General features: G+C 35.3%; 1 protein-coding gene across 1 annotated transcript in view; it reads right to left on the bottom strand.

Moving 5' to 3' along the window:
• Positions 1 to 12,281, bottom strand: part of LOC149903292 (uncharacterized) — a 60,131-nt gene that overhangs the window by 27,128 nt on the left and 20,722 nt on the right. The gene's annotated exons all lie outside the window — the stretch shown is intronic.

Consider the following 12,281-nt stretch of genomic DNA (forward strand, 5'->3'; position numbering starts at 1 on the left):
TTAATATGATACCTAAGATACCAAAGCATGCACCTTGCTTTAGTCATTATATTACCTTCCAATCAAAACGCCTTACCAGTAGCCACTCATATTAAAATTCTCTTAAAAAAGAGCCTACCATTATTATCAATTAGTATGTAATACAGTATTTCCAGTCATAGCTGTGTCAACTATTAAGATAGCTTACGACTGTAAATGTCGATTTATACATTAAGCACATCTTTAACGTTATTAAATAAGAAAGGATAGTTCCTAGTACCTTTTTCAAAATATTTTATTAAATATAAATTAACAAGTGTAGGTTTTGTAGATCGTTCATGAGTAGGATTATTTTATTTTTAAATTAAACAATCAAGTTCATGGCTATACAAAGACCTTTATTTATTTTGGAATTTCCACACGATATAATATCTAAAATATTTCGCTAAAACGTATCAGCTCATTGGCTTGTACAAAATTATAGTCATTATTTTGTCTGGCCTTAACAGAGTCTTGAATGGAACAGAATTAGACTTGAAGTCAATGAGCACAAACAATATGTTGTATAATGAATACGATTCTTTATACATTTTGCTCTTTTGTTAATGTGAAGGAACTTTACAGAGTACAATAATTTTCGCCACAAATTTCGTTATACAATTTTACGTTCATAAATGATCGTATTTAAATAATATCCACATACTGCTCAATTTTATTTCGGATACATCATTAGTGAATAAACGAATTCCACAAAAATCATGAAGATTCTGCAAATACAATTCCCTCGTTTTATTTGCAAAAAGGTTTTTTTTTCTCCATAAAATTTTAAAACTTCACTCAATTTTAATATGTTTACGTTATCAGCAACTTGAAAAAACGTATAAGTAAAAACAAACAAAGTTGAGGTATGTTTTCATTAGTCAATAAATAATTTACTTTACTAATCTATACTAATAATATTATAAAGCATCTATACTAATAATATTATTGTTTGTTTGTTTGAATCTCAAGAACTACTGGTCCGATTTCGGTGTTGGATAGCCTATTTATCGAGGAAGGCTATAAGGCTATATATCATTACGCTAAGACCAACAGAAGCGGAGCTACGCGGGTGAAACCGCGGAGCGCAGCTAGTATTATATATTTCAAAAGTAATACGCTATCCATTACAGTACTCAATCACAGTGCTAATCTAGGAGTTAACTCAGCAATACATCAAACCTGTACAATATAAATCAAACAACCAAATGCGTATATTAAATTTCTTTATCTATTCGCAATCTGGTTTCAGGTGTGCTTTATATGACGTGAACACATGTTGGTAAGGGCAGAATGAATTGTCCCACTCACGAAGGGTCGATCACACCATATTGTTTATGTTTGCCTAGTAAGCATTACTGGGCTGGATTTGTTAGTTCATGCCGGTATTTTATAGCGTCGTGTGAGCACTCGCTAGCGTTGGCTAATTACGTGACGGGCAAAGATTTACTTAGCTTACGTTACGCAAACGAGTTAATATTATATGTAACAGGGATGTATAACAGGGATCTCGGCTCGGCTTGGTCTGGGATATCAATATATGCCAGACCAAGCCAATTTATCCCAATGGATAAAGGTATTGAATATGGTGTGGTACAATGAGCTGCTAAAATAAACACACAGAGATGATTAAAATATGTTCAGCTAATTGTGAACAGTGGCAAATGAATACATTAAAACAATAAGATGTAAGAAGTTTATCATACCACATTATTTTTTTCAGGTACTGCTCAGATTAATAATTATTTTATGTATATTTAATAATTATTGTAAAGGGGAAGTATAATAAAATTGTAACACTAATATATTAGTAAGCTTCGAAACATAAACCTACTCCAATAAAGTAGCCCATAATGAAACTTTAATAATTCCCCTGCCCTCGTATAGTGGGAATAAATTACTTGTTCCCGTTAATTGAAACCATTCGATAGAATTAAATATTTATAAACAGCCTATCAGACGACTTAACAATTCGGAAATCGCCGCAACTACGACACAGCAACATGCAAATGACCGTAAAAGCGAATTTGTGTTTCCGAATCTGAAATGCTTACAAAGGGTTTAAATTTGCAATTCTATCATAAAGCGCTGCAGATAATACGTCGCATGCCGAGTTTTGGCAGATTTTTGCGTGGTAATTTATTTATTTTTTGTTTCTGATACGTTCGCCGAAAAGGGAAGGCTATTTATGCGTCATTTTATTAATATCTGGTAATGTGGTGTTGAGAGCTGTGTGTGTCGTTTGAACTCGGTCGTTAGCATTAAATGATTATTCAATTAAAAGATTAACCGTATTCAAATAGAAAACTAAAAGTAGCGACAAAATTGTATGCTTCTTTTTAGCGCAAATCATAAGTTCAAATTTTTGTTTACATTCTCTATTTTTTGTATGACCGCCTTTTTGTAGCATGTTTTAAAAGTTGACGTTTCTTTTTGTAATATTTAGTTCAAAGCAGCCCTTTACCTACATATACTTTTAGCTGATGCAAGTTTTCATACTTTTTGGCTACATTTATGAACAGGGGATCGTTAAGAGCTGTTAGTTATGTTCTGGATTAATTACCGCGGCACAATTTTAATTTTAAGCTGCCGTTTTTGGAACGTTGCCTGGGTTTAATGAACGATGCTAATAACGGGCAATTCTATGGTAATAGTTTGTTCGCGATTGTGTTTAATACGTTTTTCTATTAGTTTTAAATATCTCCTAGTTACTTAGTGTTAAATACTGTAAAACGGGCAACGTTACATCCACGACCAATCACAATCAATATCTATATCGTTTAGGATTCTGCGGCGTTTATTTTTAAATATCACATTGTTTCAGATAAAATATAATCTTGTGCGTTATATTTTGTACGGTGGAGTCAGCATAACAGGCATAACATCATAAAAATCATAATGTAGTCGTTTGTAGCGATAAATATTGTGTTTTTTTTTTAGTAAAAAGCCATGTAAAGCTCCCTAAGCCTGTATTACAAATTTAGAATCAACAAAAAAGTAAGTAATTTGCTAGACAGTGATATATTAACGACTAAATAAACGGTGATAATGATCGAAAAAACGTCGAAATGGTTGACAGGGACACGCTGTAACAAATGAACTTTGTTTCGAAAAAACTGTATTTCCTTCAGATTTATCATTCCTAATTTCGTTCGAACGAATTTACTTTTCATATATTTGCCTTAATGGTTAAACAAAGTTAATTTGTTTTCCATGCTACTACTATGACTATTCAAACAATATATTTTAATAATAATTTATGTGTCCTGTATTCCAATGTATACCTACTGACAATGATTCTTAATATTGTTAGTAGCAACTGCTCGAAACATCTTACTGAATTGACTTCAATCAATATAACGTAAACTTTATTGCAGTTTATTGTACAACGTACCTACACGTAACATGAAGAGAATAAGTACCTACTTGGATTACCGACTAAAATCTTATTTCAATTAACATTATAAATATAATGCAATATCTTTTGCCAGCGTAACCTCATTCCAACAGATATCAACCCAAATGAAAGTTTATTAAGAATTTCATTACCGCTGAAAAACATATTTTAGTAACGAGCATCCTAGGTTTCTTTACACATTTTTGTTTGCGCAAAATGAAAAATTATGCCCGTCGCGAACCAGGCGTTGCTTGATTTTTCCGCTGTCAGAGAACAAAGGAAGCGGACTTACATAGCATTGTTTTAAAATTGTGAAAAACAATACTGCTAGGCGTAACGTTGGATAATATCCTTTGTAGCATTCCATAGAAAGCAACGGAATTGCAGCGTAGTTTCATATAATGAAACGACATAAATATCCCCTCAAGTAATATTGTCCTGAGAGCTGCATTCAATGAAAATATTGAACGTGTTTATTGTGATACACTGAATTGAATCTACTCTATGTACAATGCTTATTTGCGTATACTTTACAAACGAAAGTAGAAGACTGAAATAACAATTGGAATACACAAATATGTTTTGCTCGTGTTTGTAAATTATTTTATTGATTTTGCGTCGATTTCTATGTGATATAAGAAATCGTTTCGAATGATGTTTTCTTTTGTTAGAGCAAGACAATTACGATGTTTTTCATGTGCTTGAATGGAAAATGGAATTGGAATTCTCATTCATGTGGTACATATTTAACGAGGTCGAATTAGTTCGTGAATCTTCGCCTTCATTATACCGCATTAGATCACATCAAAATGTATTAGAATGAAAAATTTACATTGAATGTATTAATTTTAATCAATTTAATAATAATTTCATTAGTAGGAAAAATAAACCTACTTATAAAATAACTTTAAACATTAAAATTAAAATTTAAATACCTAGTAATTAACTACAATGTGTACTTAGTATTCCTACTGCACTTTGTTCCAAAACACGTAATGCAATTGCAAGACACATATAGGTTACACTACGTACATCTAATCTAATATATAAAATTCTCGTGTCACAATGTTAGTTACCATACTCCTCCGAAACGGCTGGACCGATTTTCATGAAATTTTCTGTGCATATCGGGTAGGTCTGAGGATCGACCAACATCTATTTTTCACACCTCTAAGTGATAAGAGTAAGGCAGAACAACGTTTGCCGGGACAGCTAGTAATTGAAAAGATTTCATCTTTAATACCTACCACATTGAAAAAACAATCAAGTCAGAACTATTTATCAACAAACAAACAAACAAATACAAAAGCCATAGCACACATAACAAATGCCGTACATAAATCGAGTCAAGCAATTACGTCTAGTAGTGGCCATTTCTAAGTATTCCTAGACAATTAATTATATCCTCTTATACAGCGACGAAGAGCCGTCCGTATATTAATGTTGAGTATTATTCAAAGGGACCACGGATGAAACTTTGGCATAAAACATTCTTGGGCATTATTCGTCTTGCCTAGCAACTGGTTAAACAGCTTGACTTTCGCTGTACTATGTGCATTGAAATTAATTAAGAGCGTTGTGTTATTGAGCCTTCTCTAAACATTTTTAAGATTTGTAAAATAGGTACCTTTTTGGAAGAAATGCACGCCAATTTATTGTACTTATATTTTTTCGTTTCATCGTTTTCGTAACAGTACTTGTAAAAATTGAATAAATTCTATGTGGTATTTTGTACCAGTAATTCTTGTGGATAAATGTAAAAATATAGCTTCTAGACAAAAACTTACTTTATTTATTTATTATTTATTTATTTAACACTTTAATAATTGTACAGAAACCTTAGAACTACTTACACAATACACATAGAACTGAGTACAACTATTTTGGCGGCCTTATCACTTAATAGTGATCTCTTCCAGGCAACCACGGTAAAAGGTAAACAAGCAAAAAGATCACTAATTGGCGGGACGAGAACAGAAAAAGAATAATTAATAGCAAGAAAACAAAAAAAAAAATAATATATATCTACCTTAAATAATACATATCCATATACAATATCACATATACTATACATATACATACACAATATATAAATATACATATACATAAATAAAATAAACAGATATACTTACATACCAATTACATATTATATAATAAACATAAATAAATATATACTTAGAGGGAAACACACTGATATTGAATAAGATAAAATTATTATACGAATACCATCTATATCTAATACAGAGTACCACGTACATATTGTAACATAATGAAAATATGAAAGAAAAATAAAAAGTTAATAAAATATTACTGGTCCGGATCGGCAGCGGAAAGAAAATGTTGTCGCACAAGATTTTTAAAACCCGAAGGGGTCTGGGCTTGACGAATATTTAATGGCAGAGAGTTCCATAACTTAACTGATATCGCTGCAAAAGACTTGCCATAAAAATTTGTGCGTCGGCTTGGAACACGCAAGATGAGTCTATCCTCAGAGCGAAGTGAGTAGCTTTCACTGTGCAAGAAGGAAAAATTGGACTTGAGGTAGGAAGGAGCGGAGGGATTAAAAAGGATACGGAACAGTAGTTGCAAATAGTGTAGATTCCGGCGAAGTCGGATAGGGAGCCACTTGAGCCTTTTCCTGAAAGAAGAAACGTGGTCATATTTTCGAAGGCCGAAAATAAATCTAATACAGAAATTTTGGAGACGCTCAAGTTTATCAAGATGCTCGACTGCTAAATCAGGAAAACATGCATCTGCGTAATCAAGTATAGGAAGGAGAAGGGATTGTGCTAGCGTAATTTTGGTAGGAATAGGCAAGAAGTTACGAAGCCGCCGGAGCGTAGCAGAAGCAGCATAGATCCTACGGCTTAATTCCTGAATATGGTGAGACCAGGACAAGGTTTGGTCAAAAACCACACCTAAGTTTCTAACTACCGTTTTGTAAGGTATAACAACGTCACCGATTTTGATGTTTGGCAAAATACCCCAGTCGATTTCCGAAATTAGATAAGGACTACCGATTATGATGACATTGCTTTTAGCTGGGTTGAGTTTTAGTCCAAATTCGTTACACCAGCTGGTTATGTTAGCTAATTCGGAATTGGAAAAATGGATAGCCATAGGTAAGTCAGCAAGGGAGGACTGGGTGTAAATCTGCAAGTCGTCAGCATACATATGGTACAGAGACGTCAGCCGGGAACATAAGGAGTTAATGAAGATGGAAAAGAGGAGAGGAGACAAAACGCCGCCCTGAGGCACACCGGCAGAGACCGCACACCAAGATGAGTACTTAGTATCCACCAAGATACGCTGCCTCCGGCCGTGTAGGTAGGAATGGAACCAGTCAATTACGGAAGGAGAAATGTTAAGAACACGCAGCAGACCCAGCAGTACGTCAAAGTCCACAGTTGTAAAAGCGTTGCTGAAATCTAAAAGAGTAAGTACTGTGAGCTGCTTATTGTCCATACCAGCACGAATGTCGTCAGTAACCTTGACCAGGGCTGTAGTCGTACTATGACCGGGACGGAATCCGGATTGAAAATCACTAAGGATATTATGTTTGTTCAGGAAAGAGGTAAGTTGCTGATGTATTATACGTTCAAGGACTTTGGATAGGAAAGGTAATATGGAAATTGGACGGAAATCTGAAAAGGAATTCGGGTTGGATTTTTTGGGTAAAGGGATGACTTGAGCATCTTTCCAAACAGTTGGGAGTGTACCGGTGGACATGGAGAAGTTCAGAATGTGAGTAAGGGAGGGAATAATGATATCAAGGATGGGAATGATCATAGTACGGCTAACAAGGTCACAGCCAACAGCATTTGATGAGATGGACAATATGTGTTTCTTAACATCCCGTTCGGAGACTTGCTTAAAAAGGAAAGGAGGATAAGCAGGAGTAGGAAAGGTGGAGAGGTTTTTGAGAGTACGGTGTTTCATATTGGGGTCAAGCGAGGAGGATGATGTAAAGTGCATATTGAGTTGGCTTATATCAATAGTATTAGGAAAAGCATTAGACTCTTTACCAATCCCCAAGCTTTTCAGAAATTTCCAATTTGTACCTGAATCACCGCTCTCAAGGGATTTGTGGATATGGCGTCGCTGAGCGTCTCTACACAATACATTGCAACGATTACGTATTCTATTATACTTTGCCCGCGCTTCATCCGTTTGTGCGGTTTTTAACTTAGACTTGGCACGGTTTCTTTTTAAAGAAAGAGATTTTAATTCCGGAGTAAGCCAAGGTGCCGGTGTGTGCTTCTTTTTGACAGGTCGGAGTGGCGCAAATTTGTCGTATAGATTTAAAACAAATGTGTTGAATAAGGAGACTTTCTCATCTATAGACTGCGCATCAAACACCTCTTCCCATCTAATGTTTTGCGCATCGCAGCGAAGCAAATTCACGTCCATTCCCCCAAAATTACGCAGCAAAATGGTAGACGGTTTAAGTTTCGGAGAATGGAGCTTGTAGGAAAGGTAAATGAGGTCATGAAAGGAAAAAGCATCGGCTGAACACTGACCATGCTTGGATATGAAGTTGGGTAAGGAGACTATCATTAGGTCAAGTAGAGAAGGATTGCAGCCAGGAAAGTAGTGAGTTGGATTTGAGGAAAGGGCATGGAGATTGTGGGAATTCAGGATGGAAAGCAGCTTATTACTACGGCTATCACCTTTAAGCAGACAAGTGTTGAAATCACCCATGAAAATTAAATGCTCATATTGGGGAGAGAGGTAATCTACAAGGGTTTCGAAGGAGGAAAAGTAATCTATGGAGAGAGAAGGACAATAAAAAACACCAAGAAGGATTTTAGCTTGCGGCAAAAGGACTTCAATAAGGAGATGTTCAGTGGAAGAAGCAGGAGGAGGTTGCGAGGAAGAGCAAATTAATTTAAACGGAATGTGAGAGCGAAGGTAGATAGCTACTCCACCACCGCCCTTGCCAACACGATCATTGCGTATAAGGTGAAAGCCGGGGAGAGAATAAGCTGAGGAGGAATGACACGGCTTGAGCCAGGATTCTGATACAAGGATGGCATGGATATTACTTGATATAAACGATGAAAGCATGTCGGGATAATGTGCCGGAATACTTTGCGCATTAATATGGATGGTATTAAAGTTTTTAGGGACGTTGTTGAAAAAGGAGTCAAGGGTAGCATCTAGAGGAGGGGAAATAGCACTGTGAAAACTATCATCACTACTGAGAGATGAATTGGACCAGTGTGAGAAAAGATCATCATTAAAATTCAAATTTGTATCGACTGACATTTAAATATAAATAAATAAAAAGTATATATATAAATAATAAATAAGTTATATACTAAAATTTCTTATAATAAATAAAAAAAAAAAAAAAAAAATAATAATAATATAGAATAAAATTAAGCAAATATTATTTTTATGCAAGTTCACGCTTGGTTACCTTGTACCCACCTTTACAATTATAACAATTTAGAGCATAATATATAAACCGTTAATTAACTCAAAAATGATATATATAAACTTAAAAAAAAAAAAAAAAAAAAAAAGAATAAAAAGAAATAAAAAATAATAATAATTAAGAGCAGTACGATTAGCAAGGATTATACTGTATAGCTGATATAGTCTATGGTAGTAACAACTTAGGACAAATGACAAACGACATTTGACAGCTGACATAAAGTAACAAATGAATAACAACAACAAGTGACAGTCCAAAGTCCAAACTTATAACATAGAAATAATTAAAACTTGAAACATTTTGTGAATACCTCATATTTACAGTTTGAAAAAAAAAATAAGTTATTATGAAAGAAATTTCAGATTGGATAGATTCAATAAGAACAGCAAGTTAATTGATATAATTAAAGAGGTAGTCAGAGAGAAAAGATGATTTAAATAGTGAGAGAACTTGAACATTGAATAAAACCGAACAAATTTACTGTTAGGACAATCACTTAGCTTTTGTTGGCCTCCTAGAGCGTGATACACCCCTGATGGGTTTTGAAGGGTCACCAGAGGACGCTGAAGCACTTGGATGAGCCTTGTTACTTTCTGCCGCACTGGAGGGGATGTTCTTGAGGTCACCCATACTATCCACACGGTGGCGGACTCCGTCAGCAGCCATAACAAAGATCCTACCATCCCTGGTCCAGCACTTGGGCACTCCAAACTGACTTCTGGCAGCCATGAAGATTTCATGCCGACCCTTGGTCAAGAATTCAGATAGTGTAATACCCGAACCCTTGAACTTTGTCTTGGAGGACCAGATCTGTTGTTTCATTTGAAGTTCCCGAAATTTGATAAGAACAGGACTAGGTTTGCCTTCCTTAATTGAGCCCATCCGATGGCAGCGGCTGATGTCATTACCAGACAGTTGGGATGCGTTTAAGTGTTTGGATATAGCAGCAATAGTGACAGAGGTTGAGTTTTCATCCTTGCCTTCGGGTATTCCATGCACCAAAAGAATTTTGCGCCTGTATTTCATCTCCAGGTTGTCGTGCAATTGAGTCAGAGCATCAACTTGAGCCTGCAGACACTGAAGCGAGGTTACAACGAACGCTCGGAAAGCAGTGAAATCTGATGCTAGTCTTGATGGAGGACTAGCCAAGGATGAAGTAGTGCTGGTCTTCTGCAGATCGTTTTGGAACTCCATCATACGTTTATTAAAAGTCTCAGACATTTGAGCAACAGATTGTTTAATAGACTCCATAGTGACAAAGTGAAGTGAAGTTTATATAGTTGAGATTGTATTATTTAAGAGCTCTTTTTATGTAGTTTTGAAGGAAAAAGTACAGGTGAGTATATTAGACACTTTAAAGCATAGTTTGATACAAGTTATTAATATTAATTAAAAATAAATTTGGGAGCAATTTAAAACACGTGTTTATTTATTTTCTGCCTACCGCCGAAAAAACTACTTTCATATTTTTGTAACAATACTTGCAAAAAATAAGAATAAAATCTGTGTTATTTTTTAACAGTTATTCTTGTAGATAAATGTAAGCACATCTAGGCAAGTCATTTCACTATGTTATGGAATCTACAAAATTTTATCTACATCGTTCATGGCGTTTTATTTTCAAGTAGTTACCTACGTGTACCTAACAATTTATAAACAGACGCGACGTCAAAATACAATAACAAATTTTCCGCTACATCATCATGACTACGCCAAATGTTCAAAAATCGATGCTTAACACAAAAGCGAAAAGGTACCTACGTGCTCAATAAAAGGCTCTGCATCCTTCAACGGCCCTAAACCGCAATATCGATTGGGGAAATCTAAAATTACATTGTGCGAGGTAAGTGGCAATTCACTCCCTTACAGAACGAAGGCAGCTTAAACTTTCTTCGTTATTCCAGTCCCAGTGGTATTGGCATGCAAATTTCCTAAATGCCCCAGAGTCCGGCCGCCAACTGTGAGTAAACTGAGGGCTATCAACCGTCACGAGTTAAATCCCGTCTGCACTGCAATCTACGCAAATGACTTGATGACTCTTGTGAGGGATTTCCTCAATCCCAAGTTAATCTATGCAAAAATAGCGTTTCAATGTAGATTCTATACAATGTGAAGTCTCGTAAAGAACGTGGTATAGAAATATCAAGAATTGAATAGATATTTTCGTCAAGAGGGAGCGAATTCCTTAAAACGGAAGGGTAAGTAAATCGTTGACCTAATAGAGTTCAATCACATAACATACTTATATACATATTATCTGTCGTTGATTTCCTTGAACACATAACATACCATTCTATTAATAAAATTACGTTTACCTTCACTTATAGAATTACACGGAAACAAGCACTATTTTCTCATATAAAACAAAATCGTAACATAACGAGCAATTATTATAGTTATGAGAAAAATATTAACAACGTTTATGATAAAGATAAAAATGACATTATGTAGAATAAAATACAGAGAATGTTATTGTCTTTCTATGAAATATAGAATGAAATATATTTAAAAAAAACTATGAAAGGGTGATAAGGGATCGCTACTGATGCCAAAAATGCAATCAGTAAAATTTTTGTCTGTCTGTCTGTCTGTCTGTCTGTCTGTCTGTCTGTATATTCGTTATAGAAACAAAAACTACACGACGGATTTTAACCAAATTTGGCACAATTATTCTTCATACTCCTGGGCAGGTTATAGTAAAAGAATCATGTAAATCGGTGTAGAAACACCAAAGTTATACATGAAATACGCTATAAGTCATCGCGCGTGAATTACATGCCATAAGGATTATTTTTGTGTATCAGTTGCCGCGTTCGACGCGCTTCGCGGCGGGAGCTATAAAAAGGCGGCGGGTCCGCACCCGTTTCGCGTTGTCACGGCATCACGTGTGAACGGCTGAACCGATTTCGATAATTCTTTTCTATTATATTCCTTGAAGTACGAGGATGTATGATATTCTTATGTAGAGAAAACGTAAATATATACCACGGGCGAAGCCGGGGCGGACCGCTAGTTCCTAATAAACTAATAAGTTGTAAAAATACTAACCCTTGGGTCTCGTAACTGCAAGTAAATTAGGTTCCTTATTCAAAGAACACAAAGATTGTGTACTAGTACTAGTTTTGTACTACATTTTAGTAACAACACGTTGCTCAGTAACACAGTCACGTTATCAACTAAACCCAATCAATTAGAGCATGGTTCTTCTCTGTTGGCAGGTAACCAGATAACAAACTACAAATGAAATGATAAGAACAAAAAGAAAGATTTAATATGAATCTAGCAGCAGTTGAGGAACAATCCTATCCCACCAAAAACATTTTCATGTAAAATGTTGCCAAGACCAGCCCATATGACTCGCACTATCAAAAAGTTATCAGATCTCATGTAGAGCCAAGCTTCTAACACTACACGCCCTAACTCTAC

The sequence above is a fragment of the Colias eurytheme genome, chromosome 13 (assembly GCF_061535395.1).
Source record: "Colias eurytheme isolate Ceu_HAF_F1 chromosome 13, ilColEury1 Martin Lab GWU primary, whole genome shotgun sequence".
NCBI lineage: Eukaryota > Metazoa > Arthropoda > Insecta > Lepidoptera > Pieridae > Colias > Colias eurytheme.